The sequence below is a fragment of the Callospermophilus lateralis genome, chromosome 3 (genome assembly GCF_048772815.1).
Source record: "Callospermophilus lateralis isolate mCalLat2 chromosome 3, mCalLat2.hap1, whole genome shotgun sequence".
Taxonomy (NCBI): Eukaryota; Metazoa; Chordata; class Mammalia; order Rodentia; family Sciuridae; genus Callospermophilus; species Callospermophilus lateralis.
In genome coordinates this window covers 34,002,390-34,024,689 of record NC_135307.1, presented here as the reverse complement: position 1 = coordinate 34,024,689, position 22,300 = coordinate 34,002,390, and positions in this window count along the sequence as shown.

The following is a 22,300-nucleotide window of genomic DNA, read 5'->3' as shown; positions in this document are numbered from 1 at the left end:
TGGCACATTTGTCTTTCTAAAAATATAATGAGATGAGCCACAGCAATGTCTACGAGGTTGACCTGGAACAACATATGGGGTCTGGGATTTGTCTGCAAGGACTAAGAAAGAGCCCACTTCATTGTTAAAGTGGTTTTACCTTGAAATTACTTTGTTCCTGCATGAAGAACTAATGCTGTCTGCTTTGGTTCTTACTTTCACTAGTGAAGAACTGAGTTGGGGGTATCTACTCCTTCTGCTGCTGCTGCTCTGGACATTTGTATGATTTTTACAACAAGAAGAGAAATGGAGCAGCACACATCACAGACTGTGCTGAAACCAGGGTGAACCCCAGAGGCACACGCTTAGCAGCCAGGCCCCTGGTTGCTGCTCAGAGTTTGTGCTCAGCTCCCCCTGCAGTTTCTGCCACTGTGTCACCCAGAGCACAGAAGTACACAGCCGAGTCTGACTCTTGGACAGAGGCTTTCTCCAGGTGGAAGGACGAGGCTTCTTTATTGTACGTGGCTTCAAAACCTTTGTTGCTGACCTTATCATTGGCCTTCACAGCTTTCAGGAGGAGCTGTAGACCTTCTCCAGGATATTGAATATACCAGAAAAGAGCAGGGTACCCTGACGTTGTGGCTGAGTAAGTGCAGTTTATAGTCAGTAAAGCCCCTTCTGACATGGTCACTTGGCCTTCCATCTGGGACACTGAGTCTCCACGGATCCTTCCTGGGGAGAAGAGATCTGGGTCATCTTGGTAATAAAACTCTTCAAAAATTTTATGGTTAAAAATTTTTCTGGCATCATAGAAGAAAGAGCCCATTGTAAAAAGCATCTTTACTTACCAAGTATCAGGAACATTACCGTCACTAGGCCTGCAGAAGTATCCATCTTTACAATGTTGCTGCTAAATAATGTTCTTGATTCTTAACATGAAGAATGTTGAAGTCATAGTGATAAAATGAGCCTGAAGTTACAATTCACACAGGAAGTGAGTTAGCGTTAGGAAACTGCGCCCCCTGGTGGACAGGGCCTGAACAGGAAAGAATGACTTCTTGAACCCCTTCCAGAAGTCAGAACTATGCCCTCATCCTGACCTCATTTATAAGCACATATTAGTCTTCAGGTTGCCCTTGTAAATATAAGGGACAGCTATCATTACATCTATGATCTTCTTTATTCTCAAGACTCTACCTGGCATTGAAATGCTTTAGTAGATCATCCTAGGGTGTCTCTATTCCCAGAAGATATCAATATGGGCATTTTAATATAAGCTGTTATAAGCACAGGTATCAATTGTGGGTCAACCTATAATCCATGGAAATATCATGAAAGCATTATAGGAAGTAATCAGAAGTCAAGTCATTGAGTGACTCTGTTTTTTAGCACTGTACCTCGCATACAGAGTAGTAACTGACATTTACTAGGTGCACAACTCAAATTTGTTGAATGAAGCTGAAAATATGACTGGGTGGCCTTGGTTGAGAAATAACTAGTAGGGGAAAGATCCTGTTCCCTGGAGTTCTCTATCCACAGATTCAGATAAAGGAGCTCCTCGGTTCAGAGTCAATCTGTAATAGCTTCACAGATACAGACATAAGATTTACAAGCCCAGATATCATTTGGAAGCCAGATGCAAAAAGACAAGCATCACCTGTAACTTAAAAAAAAAAAAAGAAAGAGAGAAAGAAATGACCTGAAAGTAGAAGAGTGACTATCAGAGAAGATGAACAGGACTGGTGAAGGGGCGGTAGTGCAGCGTACAGGAGGGTAAAATAGTGGAGAGTGGGCAGGATCAAAGCACAGTATATTCATGTATGGCAATGTCCCAGTGAAACTCCTTAAAATTTGTACAATTAATGTGTATTAATTATACTTTTAAAAATAAAAAGATATCCAGGCCCAGATATTTTTGAATTCACACACCCCTTTCTCTCCATCACATTAGAGCCTTCCAGGTCACATTGCCAGAAACTAACACAGAATTATCCTAGAAATTCTGGAAAATTAGTTACAAATTCTATTCTGATATATGATGACAATGCAAAATAGGTTGAGATGATGCTGGGTTGGAAAGACACAGTATAGCATAGAGTTCCACTTTTTGAAAGTAAAAAACTTTCTTTAAAAAAAAAAAAAAAAGGGCTGGGGATGTGGCTCAAGTGGTAGCGCGCTCGCCTGGCATGCGTGCGGCCCGGGTTCGATCCTAGCACCATGTACAAACAAAGATGCTGTGTCCGCCAAGTACTAAAAAATAAATATTAAAAAAATTCTCTCTCTCTCTCCCTCTCTCTCTCACTCTTTCTTTAAAAAAAAAGAAAGAAAGTAAAAAACTTTGCACAGATAACCAGTTGTACAACAGTGTGACTGTACTTAATACCACTGGGCTGTGCACATAAAAATGGTGGAGTGGTAAGCCTCATATTATGCATATTTTACTATAATTTAAAATAATTTTTACAAAAATTGTAAAAATTCTTCCCTAAAGATTTCTATCCACATCCCTGCTTTCCAAAGGCAAATATAATAGGAAGTTACAATACAGGATCTCTCATCAGCCAACCACTCAACCACCACCAATCCGATGTTCGGGCATAAGAAAGTGGGGTTAGACATGGAAGGAGAGAATGAAGATTTGATATTGTGGGATACTGATGGAGCACAGAAGGCCTAAGGTGTACAAAATGAATCACATGATGGCATCAAATGATTTTGGAGGAGAGGTAAAGAGATGGACAAGAGCAAAGAAAAGAGATTTCACACTCTGCCCCTTGTAATGTCCCTCTAAAAGCCAGTAGTTATTGATCATTTTATGGATAAAATTGGTACTAGCCAGGTAGACTTAGCATATGGAAACTGAGCTCCTTTGTGCTAAAGGGTATTAAAAGGCCATGTAAATGGAACAAGTTCTCAGGTCAAAGTTTGTCATACAAAAGGTACTCATTGTCTATTTTGAATAAATATGATATTTAAGTGAATACAGTTTTAAAAATTAAACTTCATTATTCTGTTAATAAACTGCCTATTGTTTTTTCAGTTCTGAATTTAAATACTTGCATCTCTGTTCAAGAATTAGTACTTTTTATTATGCTATCATTTTAGGTATTGGATTAGGTTTGGCTAGCTCCATAAAATAAAATCTCATTGTCTAGGTAGTGAATACACACTGAAAATTAACCAGACCCTGAGAGGGAGAAAATCTTAGCTATATAATCAATGATTTCTTTCTATTTGGAATACTAGTAAAAATGAACACATAAAAGAAAATTTTAATGAATATGTATACATACATATGAGTATGTAACAAAAATGGAAATTCAATTGAAGATAAATATAAGAAACTTCAAAATATAATTGAAGAACATAAAAGACCTTTTGTAAGTTGAGACAATTAGGAAAGAAGATGGCAGATTAGAGGAAGGGTTCACCTCACAGCAATTCCTCGGCACCATACTTACAATACGGGAAGACTGCTCCCCAGTGAGGTGGGTAACAAAGGGAACTCACTGAAACTCAATACTGCATTGTAAAAGATATTGTAGAGACACAGAATGTCCGAAACTTAGAACAGAATGTAAAAATAATGCATTATAAGTGCACCAGCTTGGCTGAGGGTGGCCAAAGAGGGGAGGGGTAGGCAGTAGCATTGAGAAGATGGTACGGAAAATAACAACAAAAAATAATAAGTTTTTTTGAAAAATGTTGTTTGGCTTGGGGGAACCTATGTATTAGAGCAGGAGGCTAAATTTAATGAACATAGAGTCAGTAGGGAAAGTGGTTCATTGAAACCAATCAAAAATTACTCAGGGGGCTGGGGTTGCAGCTCAGCAGTACAGCACTTGCTTAGCATGTGCACGTCTCTGGGTTCAATCCTCAGCACCACATAAATATAAATAAATAAAATAAAGGCATTGTGCCCAACAACAACTAGTGTGTGTATGTGTGTGTGTGTGTGTGTGTGTGTGTGTGTGTGTGTAAATTACTCAGGACCCCAGAGCAGACCGTTCAGCAGGATCTGAGATTGCTGGCCCAGAAATGACCACAGGCTCAGCCTGGAAACTATCTACAAATACCATCCAGTAGTGATCAGAGACAAAGCAGGGACACATAAAGGAAGTAGCCAGCAGTTGGGTATTCTGACCTTCAGTGTATGCCTGAACCAGAGTGAATAAAATAGGCACAAAGAAAACCTTTATTGTTGGTGTCCCATAGGAGTTATTAGGAACACACCTACAGTGCCCACTCAGGAGTGTCTACACTCCAGAGTTGCTACCTGGTGATTCACATTCATAGCATTGAAGGTTAAACCTGTAGAGGGTTAGTCTCTCTCTCTATGCCCTAAAAGTGGATTTTACTGGTGAGAAACTGATATGACTCCATTTTTGAGAAACCAGCCTCTTCTTCAGAGCAAAGCCTGTCCAAGGAAGGGGGCATGACCCTTGTCCTTGGAAAAACCCACAGAGCACTCCTAAGCACATACCCACCCTGTTGAGTTGTTTGTCTACAAATAACAGGAGAGATCTGGGGTGCCAGGTGTCCCTGACTCAGTTAGACTAGGTGAGGACCCATAGAAACCCCCTAGCAATCTCCAATCAGCATGAGACAGGGAAAATACCTGGGATGCCAAATGACCCGCTAGTAGTTTATGATGGTTGATAACATGTTAGGAAACCATGTAGTATACCCCTCGAGGCTTAAACCAATCAGTTCAAAGGAATCCCCCTCTTGTACTAACCAGTCACCCCTACCCAACTTGTTCCCACCAGTGAATGTGCTAATCAATGTTACAAGTTGTTGTTTGATTTTCCCGTGGTCTAGAATGATTTGCTGTGTGATGTTGTGACGCATACAGTATCCCCCCAAAACCTATAAAATCTCACTGAACAAAGGACCAGGACTCACTCCCTGGGACCGCTGAGACAGGAACAGTTGTGAGTCGAGGCTGGAGCTTGCAATAAAGACTCTTATGTGATTGCATCAGATTCAGCTCCTGGAGGTTGATTGGGGTCCCACAAATATGGCATTACACTGGAGGCCTCAGACATCCAGATGTCCAGCACAGACTGGCAGCTCCTCCAGCAATATGAGATGTGGATCAAATCTCAAATACCCACCAACAGAGTTCCAAAGTTCACTCACAACTAAACCCCAACCAGTTCCAATTTACAACTCTGCATCACCCCAACCCCCTACTGAATTACAGAATTCATGAGCACTCCCCAGTCTACCCAACTTGTACTGGGAGACCAGAAGCTAACACCTACTACAACCCGCTGGCAGCTAGGTGATGAACACACAGACATTGAACTTTACAACCCAGCCCTTGATCCAAGGGCTACAGAACCTAAATAAATATAAAGAATAAAAACCAATTCCTGCCAGCAGCTTTGACCACCATAGTGGAAACAAGCCTTCTATTTCTCATTATTTTTTTTCTTTTTCTTTATCTCTTTCATCTCTATATGCCCATTTTTACTTTTTTTTAATTTAACTCTTGAAAATTTTTCAAACATCATTTTATCATTTTGTATTTTTTTATCTTTTTTCCATTATGCATGATTGTGTGTGTGGTTGTGTGTGTGTGTGGTTGTGTGTTCTCACTGCATGAATATTCATACATTTACTTTCACATTAACAAGTTTCTTTTGCACACGTTTATTATTTAACTTTGATTTGACTTAAGTGCAGTACAATTATACAAGGTTTGAGTTGTTTCTATCTCACATTTGCTGGTTTGTTCATACCTTGGTTATTTTCCCTCCTGTTCCTTCTTCCTCTCTTGTTAAATTATTTTCTGTTAATTTATCATTTCTTCTTCTTTACTGCCAAAATTTGCTGTCTTCTGTCTCTCCTCTGATCGCTTATTTAAATATTTCAAGATTTCTCTCACCTCCCTACTCTATTTTCTCTTATGTAAGAAACTGTAATCCCATTAATAATACAACCATATAATTTATGTAATTCCCACCCCATTTATGTTGTTGTGATTATTAACACAGTGGACAACATAGTAGACATCTGCTATCACATGTCTGATCTTACTGCGTTTTTCATTGTTGGTACTAATGTTAAATACTAACATCATCATTCCTATAGAGGATGCAATTATTGTTATAGATATCAAAGTAGACAACAGACACTTGAGACTGTACATCATTGGTGGCATTAGTGCTAACACTGGCTCCCCACTCCAAGAGAGATTGAAAAATGATTAGTATACTTCAAAGTCACAGAATAGAGATCCTGCTGCAGAGAAATCTCACATCTTAGCCAAGCAACAGTGGCCCTCACCTCACTCGTGACCTAACCCCACTTGAGCCTTAACATTACTTTAAATCACAGAATTAGGGGGACAAAAATCTCAAACCAACAACAAGGATTCAAGGAGGAACAACCAGAGGGGGTCCTCTATTTCCATCTCTTGACATCTACTCATATAAAACAAAAACAGAAAGAAGCTGCCCCCCCAAAATAGCTACACACAAAAGAACAAGTATATAAAATAGACAAGAGAATCTACCTCAATTGATGTGCAAGTCCAAGACCTCTGAAAACATGAGGAAACAGGCAAAAAAAATTACCCCCAGAATTCACATTCCCCAACAAAGGATTCTGCAGATATAGAAGTGAAAAAAATTCCAGAGAAAGATTATAAAAAAGTGATTAGAAAAACATTCAATGAACTAAAAGAAAATCTAAGGAATGAATTAAGAAAGAAAATACAGGAGATAAAAGACCACTTCAATAAAGAAATAGAAACATTGAAAAGAAACCAACCAGAAATCCTGGAATTGAAAGACAAATCAAATTAAAGATTTATTTGAAAGCATCACCAACAGATTAGCTTACATAGAAAACAGAACTTCAGCCCTTGAAGATGGGATACATGAACTTGAGTGCACAGAATATAATAAAGGAAAAAAATGATATAACATGATAAGAATATACACGAACTCTGAGACAACATCAAGAGAGCAAACCTAAAAAGCAAATTTCAAGCAAAAATGAATCAAAAGCTACACAAAAGACTGCTACATCCTGGTAAGGCGAACAATCCAACTAGAACAGATAGCAATGGTAAGTATATATGCCCAAAATGTCAGTGCACCTAATTGCATTTTCAAAAATTCTCCTGGACATTATATCTCAGATAGACCCGATTACAATAATTCTGGATAATTTCAAAACATCCTTATCACCAATAAACAGGTCATCAGATCATAAAATCAATAAAACAATTTCAAATCTAAATAATACTATAAATTAAATTCATCTAATATATATTTACAGAATATTTCATCTCAAAACATCTGAATATTTTGTCCCAAAACACCTTCTTCTCAGCAGTTCATTAAACATTTTCCAAAATGTACTATATTCTAGGTCACAATGTAAGTTTTAGCAAATACAAAAAACAATTAATATAATCCTGTGCCTCCCATCAGATCATAATGACATGGAACTAGAAATCAACAACAAGAAATAATAGAAACTACACAAGCACAAGGAGATCGAACAATACTTTTTTAAATCAATAAATCAAAGAAATGAGAGAAGAAATCAAGAAATGTTTTGAAACAAATGAGAACAGAGGTATAATATGAAAGCATTTCTAATAAAAAATTTATAATATTGAGTGCTTATATAAAAAAAGATAATAAATAAATTTATGTTCAAAATCAAGGCCTTAGAAAAAGAAGAACAAACTAATTCCAAACTCAGTAAAAGAAAATAATTAAGATTTAAAACCAAAAATAATAACATTGAGAAGAAAAATAATACACAAGATAATGCAACAAGGAGTCTTCAAAAACATAAATAACCCTAAGTTAAAATGACCAAAAGAAAGAGAAAAGACACAAATCAACAAAATTAGAAATGAAAATGCAGATATCACCACAGAAACTTCTTAAATCCAGAAAATTATTAGAAACTGCTTTGAAAATATATACTCCAATAAACTGGAAAATCTAGAAGACACTGACAAATTTTTACACATAAATGACTTGCCCAAATTGAAACAAAAAAAATATAGAAAATCTAAACTGACCACTATCAAAGAATGAAATTGAAAAGATAATAACATCAAGAAGATAATACACCATGTTCAAGTGGAATATCCCAGAAATTCAAGGTTGGATAAACATACACAAATCAACAAATGTAATTCAGCACGTAAATAGAATTAAGAATCAAATAGAAACTAGAATTAAAAAGAAATTAAGAATTAAATAGAAACAAGAATCACATGATCATCACAATAGATGAAGAAAAGAACTCTGATAAAATCCAGCACCTACCCAGGTCAGTAATTATGAAGAAGCTAGCTATAGAAGAAAATATCTCTAGAATAGAAGGAACACTCCATCATATTGGTGATGACACCAGTGTCTTTAACAAGACACCTAAAACTCAAGATATAAAACCAAGAATCAATAAATAGGATGACAGCCAGGGGCAGTGGTGCACACCTGTAATCCCAACACTCAAGAGGCTGATGCAAGCGGATCACAAGTTCAAAGCCAGCCTCAAGCCTCAGCAACTTAGCAAGGTCCTAAAGCAACTTAGAGAAACCATGTCCCTAAATGAAATATTAAAAAGTGCTAAGGATGTGGCTCAGTGGTTAAGCAACTCTTGATTCAATCCCTGGTATGAAAAAAAAAATGGGATGCCATCAAATTAAAAACTTCTGCACAGCAATAAAAATGATTAAAACTGTGAAGAGAGACTTACAGAATGGGATAAAATCTTTACCAGTTGCTACTAGAACAGGAGATTAATATCCAGAATATATAAAGAACTCAAAAAAACGTAATAAAAAAGAATAACTTATTCAACAAATGGGCAACAGAATTAAACAGATTTTTCTCAAAATAAAATACAGAAATGAACAAATACATATATGAAAAATGTTCAACATCTCTAGCAGTCAAAGAAATGTAAACCAAAACTACACTAAGATTTCATCTCACTCCAGTCAGAATGGCAATGATCAAGAACACAACAACAATAAATGCTGGTGAAGACGTTGGGGAAGAGCACACTTGTACACTGTTGGTAGGACTTCAGACTAGTACAAGCACTCTGCAAAGCAATGTGAAGAGTCCTCAAAAAACTAGGAATTTAACCATCATATGACTGAGCTATCCTACTCTTTAATATCTATCCAAAAGAACCAAAATCAATATACTATAATGATTCAGCTACCTCTAAGTTTATAGGAGTACAAATCACAATAACTAAATTATGGAGTCAACCTACCTAGGTGAATAGATTAAGAAATTATACCATATATATATAAATTATACTATATATACAAATAATATATAATTTCTTATACTACACACACACACACACACACACACACACACAAATGGAATTTTACTCAAATACGAAGAATGAAATTATGGCATTTGCTGATAAATGGAAGGAAATAAAGAACATCATACTAAGTAAAATAAGCCAAACTCAGAAAATCAAGGGTCAAATGTTCTCTTTCTTTTGAGGAAACTAGAGTAAAATAAAGAAAAGAAGGAGGAGAGGATTGGATATCATAAAGATCTATGGAAAACCAATAGAGTAGGGATCAAGAGGGAGAGGGAAGGATGGTAAAGCAGAGAAAATGCAAAATTAATTTTAAAATATTGTGCTATGTGCATATATAAATTCACCAAAGGATTTGGTGAATCCTTTGGTGAATTTAAAGACCAAAATCAAAAATAAATAGATGAGGGAACAGAAGGTGAGTAGAGTAGAAAAAGGGGTATGGGGGAGAAGAGGGAAAAAAGGGGGAACATGAACACATAAATTCCATGCACATATGATTGTGTCAGGTTAAACCCAACTACTATGTATAATTATAATGCTTTAATTTTTAAATGTTGAGAAAATTAGCACTTAAATGTAAATTAATAAATAAGTTGATGTTTCATGTGTAAATATGTTCAATAGATGTAATTTCAACTTTCTATTTTTAAAGCATTCTTTCGTTTTGCATCTTTTTTCATTTGGTTTAGTGGAGGGTTACTGAATATGGAAAAATCGAGACAGATTTGAACATTTATGTTGAAAAATAACTGTGCAATAAATTACTAAAAATTTCATGGTAAACTTTCCTGCTTAAAAATGATTTACCCTAACAAGTAATAAAAGTTACTGCTTTCTGTGACTGGCATAGAATGAAACAAATAGAACAATAAAACTAAAAAAATCAAGTAGAAACATATTATACTGAAAGTGGAAATTTAATATTTTTAAAGTATGGTAACTGTTTTAGGAGAAAATGATCCCTTATCTACCTATAAAGAGGTCTCTGTGGGGTGGATCCTCCACATACCCAAGAGCCACTAGTTAGTGAGCTTTCCGTAGAGGTGAAGGGTGAGACAAAACTTTCAGTATGGGAATGGGGCTCTTCCATGTTATAGTTGTTAAGAAGAAGGAACTCTTAGAACAAAGATTGTAACATAATAGACACTTAGAAAGTAAATGTGAGTAACTTCAAGGAATGCAAATGTAAGTCAAAAATCATTAAATTGTATGAATCAGCATGATCTGTCTTAAACACAGAGAGAGAGAGAGAGAGAGAGAGAGAGAGAGAGAGAGAGATATTTCAAGGCATTCCCTATTTTAAAATACACTAGAAACATGATCTTTATTCAATAAATACCTAATGGAAAATTTGTTCTGAAAATCTCAAGAGTTCATACATATTTTTACTTTTCAGTCATAGGTTTCTGAACTACTTTAGCCAATTCTTTGAGTTAAAGTTTATATATAAATGACAGATTGTTTATTGTACTTATTCTTCCTTTTCTATCTTCTGTCAAAAATTCTGAGCCAGGAGTGGGGGTGCATGCCTGTAATCCCAGCAGCTTAAGAGGCTGAGACAGGAGTATCTTGAGTTCAAAGCCAGCCTCAGCAAAGGCAAGGCATTAAGCAACACAGGGAGACGCTGTCTCTAAATAAAAACTACAAAATAGGGCTGGATGTGCTCAGTGTTCAAGTGCCCCTGAGTTCAATCCCCAGTACCAAAATATATATATATATATATATATATATATATATATATATATATATATATCTCCACATTCAATCCAGAGATTCAGGAATATGGCTGGTTTGTTTAGTGATGACTCTGATGTGGTCTATGAATCTAGAGAGTGTTCCTCAGAGTGAGTGTTTTCCCTCCAACCCCAGACATGAGCTGACACAGCCCTGGCCACTTCCTGTCTGGGGTGGCATTCCCTGCCTTGGTCCCTCCAGTAGGTGACTGACCCTGGGTTTTTGTGCACCTCCCTCCAACAGTCCTCCCACTGTGCCCTCTCTCAGTGCACAGAAATACACCGCTGAGTCCCCCAGCTGTGAGGCTGAGATGACAAGCTGGATGGATTTGCTTGCCTTCTGCAAATTCACTGAGTAGCGACCTTCTGTGGCATTCTTCTGGCTGTAAGAGTTCTGAAGGATGAGGAAGACCATCTCCCCACTGCTGGGCTGCTTGTACCAGAGGAGATCATAATTTCCAGCACTGGTGTCATAGGAGCAGAGCAGGCTCACAGCCTCCTTCTCCTGCACCCACATGGCTGGCTGGGCCTGAGTCACCTTCTGGGCAAAACTGGATCCTGAAGGGAAAAGGACAGAATTAGAAAGTTTAGGGACAAGTGGTTGGAACAAAAATGTACATTTTTTGCTCCCTGCTAATCCTCCCTCCTAAAGTCCCTTTAAAGCTACCCTGTCCTCCAGTCCCTTTTTCACAAGGACCATCCCTACCCAGCCACATGGACACCATGACCAGCTTCAGCAGCCAGGGCAGCACCATGGTGTTCTTCCTCTAGATGAAATGTATCCTTTTCTTCTTGGATTTTTGAGCTCTTCACTGGGAGGGGAGCCCGACAAGGTGAGGGAGGAACCACTGGGCTATGAGCTGCTGCTGCACCAGAGCAGGAAACAGAGGCTTTCTGGAGCAGGAGGTGGCATGTGTCATCTTAAACTTCTCTGTGGCTGGCTGACGGTCTCACCAACACAGACTTCAGATCTGGCACTGGAGTCACACTAAATCTGATTATGCCACAAACAGGACAACTGTTCTGCTCTCTACTAACATGGAACAATTTTCTTCCAGAGGTACAATGAAATTCTTCTCATACTATTTAAATCTGTTATACTGTACATTCACAGAAATCTCATGATTATATTTATGTTATTCAAAAAGTGTCTAGACCAGGCTTAGTAGCATACACCTGTAATCCCAGCGGCTCCGGAGGCAGAAGCAGGAGGATTGCAAGTTCAAAGCTGACCTCAGCAATTTAGCAAGGCGCTAGGCAACTCAGTGAGACCCTGTTTCTAATAAAATACAAAATATGGCTGGGGGTGTGCCTCAGTGGTCAAGTGTCCTGAGTTCAATCCCCGGTAATCCTCCCCACCAAAAAAAAAAAAAAAAAAAGTGTCCATATCCAGAAAAGATATTTTGAGAGCCTCATACCAAATTTAGAATTAAATTTTACTTGAATAAAGATAATATCACATTCCAATATATATGTAATCATCAAGTAGAAGGAAAATTAACTTAGGTTGCTGAATTTGTGGATCCCTTTGAGAAAGGTGAACACAAAAAATATATACAGGGATTTCAGTATCTTTCAATGTACTTAAAAACCTCTAGGACGGATCCTGGCTCTAACAAGATGGCTGCGAAAGGAGTGCAGCACTCCCGTGTACTGCGTCACTGAGCAGGAAAAAGACAAGGTAGAATGGATAAAAGCTAGCTTGTTGGGAATTTCCAGCAAAATTGGGGTGCTCCGAAACCTAGAGGAAGGATTTCCATTGCATAAGGACCTGCTACTGGAGCTCAAACGCGAGAGATTTGTCCGCACGGAGGGTCACGCTGCGTATGCAGCAAATCGCCCCGCGGCCAGAGTCTGCGGCGCTCGCTGGGAAACGACGGTAAAATAACAATGCAAAGATACAGCGCTACGGATTCTGCAGGCTCCCGCCAGCTGTGCAAATACTGTACTCAGAGCTGAATTCTGGGCTTGAGACGGGGAAGGAAGCCATCCAATTCGGTTCTCCACATCGGTCAGACCACAGAGGAAGCCAGCGGCCACCATCTTGGAGAGCTGACGTCATCATCTCTGTTTTTTTTTTTTTTTTTTTTTTTTTGACTGATCACAGCTCTTTCAGCTATAGATCAGCGGGGAAAACTTAAGGGCCCCTCCCAGCTCTCCTGTGAGCGCAATAGCCAGACCGAGGGCGGCACGGGAGCCGGCGGCAGCCGCGGCTGCGGCAAGGAAGCCGGCGGCAGCCGGGGCAGCGGCACGGGAGCCGGCCGGAACCGGCGGGAGCCGCAGCAGAGGCGCGGGAGCCGGTGGGAGCCGCGGCGGCGCTGGCACAGGAGCCGGCAGGAACCGTGCGGCGCGGGACTCCCAGCTACCGCTCCCACCAGTGCTGACAACTGAGGTCTCTTGCATCAGATACGGGGGCGTGGCTACCAGAAGGTAAGCAAATTTGCTGGGGGTTCTCAGCCCCAAGCTCTACAAACTTAGGGCCTGAGGGAGGCAAACAAGGAGAATGTGCCCAGGCACTAATGAAACAGCTGCTCCACGCGTGTGCAAGGCAGGCGGAACTGTGACCACCGACAAAACAGGCCCAGTGGACTGCCAGACACATCGCTCAGATTGGGGGAGGGGCAGAGCCGCCGGGCGCCTGCAAGTTACGCAGACCTGCGAATCACCAGCAGATCAGGCCCAGCAACCGCGGAGCGGCAGAGCCACCCCCGGGCCTGCAAGGTAGGGGCACTTGCCACCCACCGGCAGGTCAGGCCCAACAATCTGCGGAGGGGCACAGCTGCCCCACGAGCCTGCTAGGTAGGCAGAACCCTGACCACCGACAGAGCAGGCCCAGAGGCCAGCCAGACACATTGCCCCGCCCCGGTTGGGGGAGGGGCAGAGCTGCCGGGCGCCTGCAAGGCAGGCAGACCTGCGACTCACCAGCAGATCAGGCCCAGCAACCACAGAGCAGCAGAGCCACCCCTGGGCCTGCAAGCTAGGTCCATTTGCCACCCACCGGCAGGTCAGGCCCAACAAACTGCGGAGGGGCACAGCTGCCCCACGAGCCTGCTAGGTAGGCAGAACCCTGACCATCGACAGAACAGGCCCAGAGGCCAGCCAGACACATCGCCCCGCCCCAGTTGGGGGAGGGGCAGAGCCGCCGGGCGCCTGCAAGTTAGGTAGACCTGCGAATCACCAGCAGATCAGGCCCAGCAACCGCGGAGCGGCAGAGCCACCCCTGGGCCTGCAAGATAGGCGCACTTGCCACCCACTGGCAGGTCAGGCCCAACAAACTGCGGAGGGGCACAGCTGCCCCACGAGCCTGCTAGGTAGGCAGAACCCTGACTACCGACAGAACAGGCCCAGAGGCCGGCCAGACACATCGCCCCACCCCAGTTGGGGGAGGGGCAGAGCCGCCGGGCTCCTGCAAGTTACACAGACCTGCGACTCACCAACAGATCAGGCCCAGCAACCGCGGAGCGGCAGAGCCACCCCCGGGCCTGCAAGGTAGGCGCACTTGCCACACACCAGCAGATCAGGCCCAACAAACTGCGGAGGGGCACAGCTGCCCCACGAGCGAGCTAGGTAGGCAGTACCCTGACCACCAACAAAACAGGCTCAGAGGACGGCCAGACACATCGCCCCGCCCCGGTTGGGGGAGGGGCAGAGCCGTCAGGCGCCTGCAAGGTAGGCAAACCTGCGTCTCACCAGCATATCAGGCCCAGCAACCCGCGGAGCGGCAGAGCCACCCCCGGGCCTGCAAGGTAGGCGCACTTGCCACCCACCGGCAGGTTAGGCCCAGCAACTCTCGGAGGGACACAGCTGCTCCACGCACGTGCAAGGTAGGTGGAACCGTGACCACTGACAAAACAGGCCCAGTGGCCCGCCAGATACATCGCCCCGGCTGGGGGAGGGGCAGAGCCGCCACCAGCGCCTTTTAGGTAGACAGACCTGCAACCGACAGACAGAACAGGCCTAGTGGCCAGTGGAGGGGCAAAGCCGCTGCTCACGCCTGCAAGGTAGGCGGACCTGTGACCACCGAAAGAACAGGCCCATCGAAAGTACAGGCACAGCGGCCTCCCGGCGTGGTAGGCACATTGCCTCAATTGGAGGAGGGGCAGAACCACCGCCAAAGCCTGCGAGGGAGACTTTGCAGCTATACAAGAGCAATATAAATATATAGGGGGAAAAATCAATAACACAACAGTTTCACCAAGCAGAAAGAAACGCGATCAATATGAAAAGACAAGGAAAGAAAGGACCACAAGCAATGCAGGTCAACTCAACTTTAGAAGAGGTAATATCTGCAGCAGATGGAATGTCAGATAAAGAATTCAGGATATACATGCTTCAGATGATCTGGAGTCTCAAGGAAGACATTAGACAGCAAAATCAGACAATGAAAGATCACTTCGACCACTTTGACAATAAATTACATAAACAAATCCAAGAAGCAAAAGATCAATTATACAGGGAGATAGAGGTTATAAAAAACAAACAAACAGAAATCCTGGAAATGCAGGAAACAATAAACCAACTTAAAAACTCAATTGAGAATACTACCAGCAGAGTAGAACACTTAGAAGATAGAACATCAGACAATGAAGACAAAGTATTTCAACTGGAGAAGAACATAGACAGCTCAGCAAAGCTGTTAAGAAACCATGAGCAGAACATTCAAGAAATATGGGATAACATAAAGAGACCAAACTTAAGAGTCATTGGGATACAGGAAGGTACTGAGGTCCAAACCAAAGGAATGAGCAATCTATTCAACGAAATAATATGAGAAAACTTCCCAGACTTGAAGAATGAGACAGAATCCCAAATCCTAGAAGCCTACAGGATGCCGAATGTGCAAAATCATAAGAGATCCACACCTAGACACATTATAATGAAGATGCCCAACATACAGAATAAGGAGAGAATTTTAAAAGCTACAAGAGAAAGGAAGCAGATTACATTTAGGGGTAAACCAATCAGGATAACAGCTGATCTTTCAACACAGACTCTCAAAGCTAGAAGATCCTGGAATAACATATTTCAAACACTGAAAGAAAATGGGTTCCAACCAAGAATCGTGTATCCCGCGAAATTAAGCTTCAGGATGGAAGATGAAATTAAAACCTTCCATGATAAACAAAAGTTAAAAGAATTTGCAGCTAGAAAACCATCTCTTCAAAACATCCTCGGCAAAATATTACAGGAAGAGGAAATGGAAAATATCAATGAAATCCAACAGCGGGAGGTAGTACAGTAAAGGGGGGGGAATAATCAAAGAGGAAAACAAACCATGTTTAGTAACATAAATAAACAAATATGGCTGGAAGAACAACCCATATCTCAATAATAACCCTAAATGTTAATGGCTTAAACTCACCAATTAAGAGACACAGGCTAGTAGAATGGATCACAAAACAAGACCCAACAATATGCTGCCTTCAGGAGACGCATTTGATAGGAAAAGACATACATAGACTGAAGGTGAAAGGTTGGGAAAAATCATATCACTCATATGGACTTCGGAAACAAGCAGGAGTGTCCATACTCATATCAAATAAAATAGATTTCAAGCCAAAGTTAATCAAAAGGGATGAAGAGGGACACTACATACTTCTCAAGGGAACCATACACCAACAAGACATAACAATCATAAATATATATGCCCCAAACAATAGTGCAGCTATGTTCATCAAACAAACTCTTCTCAAGTTCAAGAGTCTAATAGACCACCATACAATAATCATGGGAGACTTCAACACACCTCTCTCACCACTGGACAGATCTTCCAAACAAAAGTTGAATAAGGAAACTATAGAGCTCAATAACACAATTAATAACCTAGACTTAATTGACATATATAGAATATACCACCCAACATCAAGCAGTTACACTTTTTTCTCAGCAGCACATGGATCCTTCTCAAAAATAGATCATATATTATGTCACAGGGCAACTCTTAGACAATATAAAGGAGTAGAGATAATACCATGCATCTTATCTGACCATAATGGAATGAAATTGAAAATTAACGATAAAAGAAGTAAGGAAAAATCATGCATCACTTGGAGAATGAACAATAGGTTACTGAATGATCAATGGGTTATAGAAGACATCAAGGAGGAAATTAAAAAATTCTTAGAGATAAATGAAAACACAGACACAACATATCGGAATCTATGGGACACATTGAAAGCAGTTCTAAGAGGAAAATTTATTGCTTGGAGTTCATTCCTTAAAAAAAGAAAAAACCAACAAATAAATGATCTAATACTTCAACTCAAAATCCTAGAAAAAGAAGAGCAAAACAACAGCAAAAGAAGTAGAAGACAAGAAATAATTAAAATCAGAGCTGAAATTAATGAAATCGAAACGAAAGAAACGAAAAAATTGACAAAACTAAAAGTTGGTTCTTTGAAAAAATAAATAAAATCGACAGACCCTTAGCCACGCTAACGAAGAGAAGAAGAGAGAGAACTCAAATTACCAGCATACGGGATGAAAAAGGCAATATCACAACAGACACTTCAGAAATACAGAAGATTATCAGAAACTATTTTGAATCCTTATACTCCAATAAAATAGAAGATAGTGAAGGCATCGATAAATTTCTCAGTCATATGATTTGCCCAGATTGAGTCAGGAGGATATTGACAACCTAAACAGACCAATATCAATTGAGGAAATAGAAGATACCATCAAAAGACTACCAACTAAGAAAAGCCCAGGACCGGATGGGTATACAGCAGAGTTTTACAAAACCTTTAAAGAGGAACTAATACCAATACTTTTCAAGCTATTTCAGGAAATAGAAAAAGAGGGAGAACTTCCAAATTCATTCTATGAGGCCAACATCACCCTGATTCCTAAACCAGACAAAGACACTTCAAAGAAAGAAAACTACAGACCAATATCTCTAATGAACCTAGATGCAAAAATCCTCAATAAACTTCTGGCGAACCGGATACAAAAACATATCAAAAAAATTGTGCACCATGATCAGGTAGGATTTATCCCTGGGATGCAAGGTTGGTTCAATATACGGAAATCAATAAATGTTATTCACCACATCAATAGGCTTAAAAATAAGAACCATATGATCATCTCGATAGATGCGAAAAAAGCATTCGACAAAGTACAGCATCCCTTTATGTTAAAAACTCTAGAAAAAATAGGGATAACAGGAACATACCTCAATATTGTAAAAGCAATCTATGCCAAGCCTCAGGCTAGCATCATTCTGAATGGAGAAAAACTGAAGGCATTCCCTCTAAAATCTGGAACAAGACAGGGATGCCCTCTCTCACCACTTCTGTTCAACATAGTTCTCGAATCACTGGCCAGAGCAATTAGACAGACGAAAGAAATTAAAGGCATAAAAATAGGAAAAGAAGAACTCAAATTATCACTATTTGCAGATGACATGATTCTATACCTAGCAGACCCAAAAGGGTCTACAAAGAAACTATTAGAGCTAATAAATGAATTCAGCAAAGTGGCAGGCTATAAAATCAACACGCATAAATCAAAGGCATTCCTGTATATCAGCGACAAATCCTCTGAAATGGAAATGAGGACAACCACCCCATTCACAATATCCTCAAAAAAAATAAAATACTTGGGAATCAACCTAACAAAAGAGGTGAAAGACTTATACAATGAAAACTACAGAACCTTAAAGAGAGAAATAGAAGAAGATCTTAGAAGATGGAAAAATATACCCTGTTCATGGATAGGTAGAAGTAACATCATCAAAATGGCGATATTACCAAAAGTTCTCTATAGGTTTAATGCAATGCCAATCAAAATCCCAACGGCATTTCTTGTAGAAATAGAGAAAGCAATCATGAAATTCATATGGAAAAATAAAAGACCCAGAATAGCAAAAACAATGCTAAGCAGGAAGTGTGAATCAGGCGGTATAGCTATACCAGACTTCAAACTATACTACAGAGCAATAGTAACAAAAACAGCATGGTACTGGTACCAAAACAGGTGGGTGGACCAATGGTACAGAATAGAGGACACAGAAACCAATCCACAAAACTACAACTATCTTATATTCGATAAAGGGGCTAAAAGCATGCAATGGAAGAAGGATAGCATCTTCAACAAATGGTGTTGGGAAAACTGGAAATCCATTTGCAACAAAATGAAACTGAATCCCTTTCTCTCGCCATGCACAAAAGTTAACTCAAAGTGGATCAAGGAACTTGATATCAAATCAGAGACATGGCGTCTGATAGAAGAAAAAGTTGGCTATGATCTACATACTGTGGGGTCGGGCTCCAAATTCCTCAATAGGACACCCATAGCACAACAGTTAATAACTAGAATCAACAAATGGGACTTACTCAAACTAAAAAGTTTTTTCTCAGCAAAAGAAACAATAAGAGAGGTAAATAGGGAGCCTACGTCCTGGGAACAAATCTTTACTCCTCACACTTCAGACAGAGCCCTAATATCCAGAATATACAAAGAACTAAAAAAATTAGACAATGAGATAACGAATAACCCAGTCAACAAATGGGCCAAGGACCTGAACAGAAATTTCTCAGAGGAGGACATACAATCAATCAACAAGTATATGAAAAAATGCTCACCATCTCTAGCAGTCAGAGAAATGCAAATCAAAACCACCCTAAGATACCATCTCACTCCAGTAAGATTGGCAGCCATTAGGAAGTCAAACAGCAACAAGTGCTGGCGAGGATGTGGGGAAAAGGGTACTCTTGTACATTGCTGGTGGGACTGCAAATTGGTGCGGCCAATTTGGAAAGCAGTATGGAGATTTCTTGGAAAGCTTGGAATGGAACCACCATTTGATCCAGCTATTCCCCTACTCGGTCTATTCCCTAAAGACCTAAAAAGAGCACACTATAGGGACACTGCTACATCCATGTTCATAGCAGCACAATTCACAATAGCAAGACTGTGGAACCAACCTAGATGCCCTTCAATAGACGAATGGATAAAAAAAATGTGGCATTTATACACAATGGAGTATTACTCTGCATTAAGAAATGACAAAATCATAGAATTTGGAGGGAAATGGATGGCATTAGAGCAGATTATGCTAAGTGAAGCTAGCCAATCCCTTAAAAACAAATGCCAAATGTCTTCTTTGATATAAGGAGAGTAGCTAAGAACAGAGTAGGGACAAAGAGCATGAGAAGAAGATTAACATTAAACAGGGATGAGAGGTGGGAGGGAAAGGGAGAGAGAAGGGAAATTGCATGTAAATGGAAGGAGACCCTCAGGGGTATACAAAATTACATACAAGAGGAAGTGAGGGGAAAGGAGGAAAAATATAAGGGGGAGAAATGAATTACAGTAGAGGGGGTAGAGAGAGAAGAGGGGAGGGGAGGGGGGAGGGGGGATAGTAGAGGATAGGAAAGGCAGCAGAATACAACAGACACCAGAATGGCAATATTTAAATCAATGGTTGTGCAACTGATGTGATTCTGCAATCTGTATATGGGGTAAAAATGGGAGCGCATATCCCACTTGAATCAAAGTGTGAAATATGAAATATCAAGAACTATGTAATGTTTTGAACAACCTACAATAAAAATTAATTAAAAAAAAAACCTCTAGGAAGTCAGAGACTATGATGTTTCTTAACCCTGTTAGCCTCTTCTTAATCTGATAGTTCAATTGAAAATAGACCCTAAATGCTTAAAATACATGATGTCTTCATAATAATCATAAAAATTTTGTCATGAAGACAAGGTTCCACACTATAAGAGTCACCACAGAAGCTGGGGAGGGGGTGATGCTTGAGCAGATGATCATGCTGAATTGAACATGCCTTTCTGACTACAATCCTTAGTAAGGATCTCTTATACAACATAGAGAAAAATTCATGGAAAAGCTCCATAATTTCATCTGAGATTCAGAAAATTAAATCCACAAGTTTGCATAGAAACTCTACAAAAGAGGTTTCTTTGATCCATGAGGACATGATATTGCCAAAGCCAGACAGATCCCCTGGAGAAGCCAATTGATCTCCAGTGAATGCTTACTTAAGTCCCCAGAAACAACACATCGCAGCAGGGACATGGGGTTGAAACATAAACTGAACACTATGGAACACTATAAAAACTTTCCTAGCATGGCAGAGGATGTGACCAGTTCATGCCTTTCCTGAGACCAAAAAAAAGTACCATAAGTACTTTAAAGATGGGACATTAATAGAAACATAGTCCTGCAGAACCATTTGAACATTACCAAAACAATTTCATAAAGTTGCAATAGCTGTATGAGTCATGAATGTGTACCACTAAGTGTTCTATTTTCTCATGAGTTGAAGCAGCCTCCTATCAGAAAGCCATAGCACCTGTGATGAACAAAACTCAGCTTGATTTTGTGTTCCCTGCCTGTGTTCATTCAATTCATGCGAAGCACATTTCTGGGACAGTTAGGCAAGACTTTGTCCTCACTCAGAAATTTCACTTTTTTCATCACTTCTCTATCCTCCGAAAATTTGGAACCAAATGAAATGTCCAAAATCAAATTAAGTAGTAGTAGAGCACGTGCCTAGAATATGTGAAGCCCTGAGTTCCACCCCCAGTGCCACAAAGAAAAAACAAAAATCAGGTGAAATTAATTACTGTATCAGACATGCTTGAGCCCCCATGTCCTATGTAATGCATTGTTAACCTAAGCCCTGGAGGCCCTGCTTTTCCCCCTCACAGGAAGTCATATGTTGTCTTGCTATGAACTAGTCACCAGTAGGTACAGGTAATTCCTAAATTATACAGATTCCATGTTTCACAAACCGAACTACATAAGTAAACTCATGAATCAGTATCCTCATCATCATGCCAACAGGTTGCCTTTCCTGGCCTCTCATTTCATCAGCCCTTACCTGGCCTAAACCTAGATGACCTGATGAAACAACCCAGAGAATGACGCCTTTGAACCTGAGTGCTGTTACTACCAAGTGAACAAATAAAGCACAAGGAACTGATCCTAAATGCATTTAACAACTAGTAAGACATCACTCATCCTACAGTGACAAGAATTAAGAAATAATTCACATTAATGAGCTTAACTAAGATTCTGCAGAGAATGTCCTTAAGTAGATAGTCCTCAGAAGATGAGCACTGACCCAGGATCCTTGACACACACAAGCCCTGTTACAACCTACACAGTGCCTCTGAGACTGTCAGAACAGAATTCTCTGGATTATTAGAAACACTCGCTGTAGTATCTCCTGTCTGATCCTTAAGTTTTTATACTTTAAGTAGTCTTTTCTCACTTGAATGGTAAAT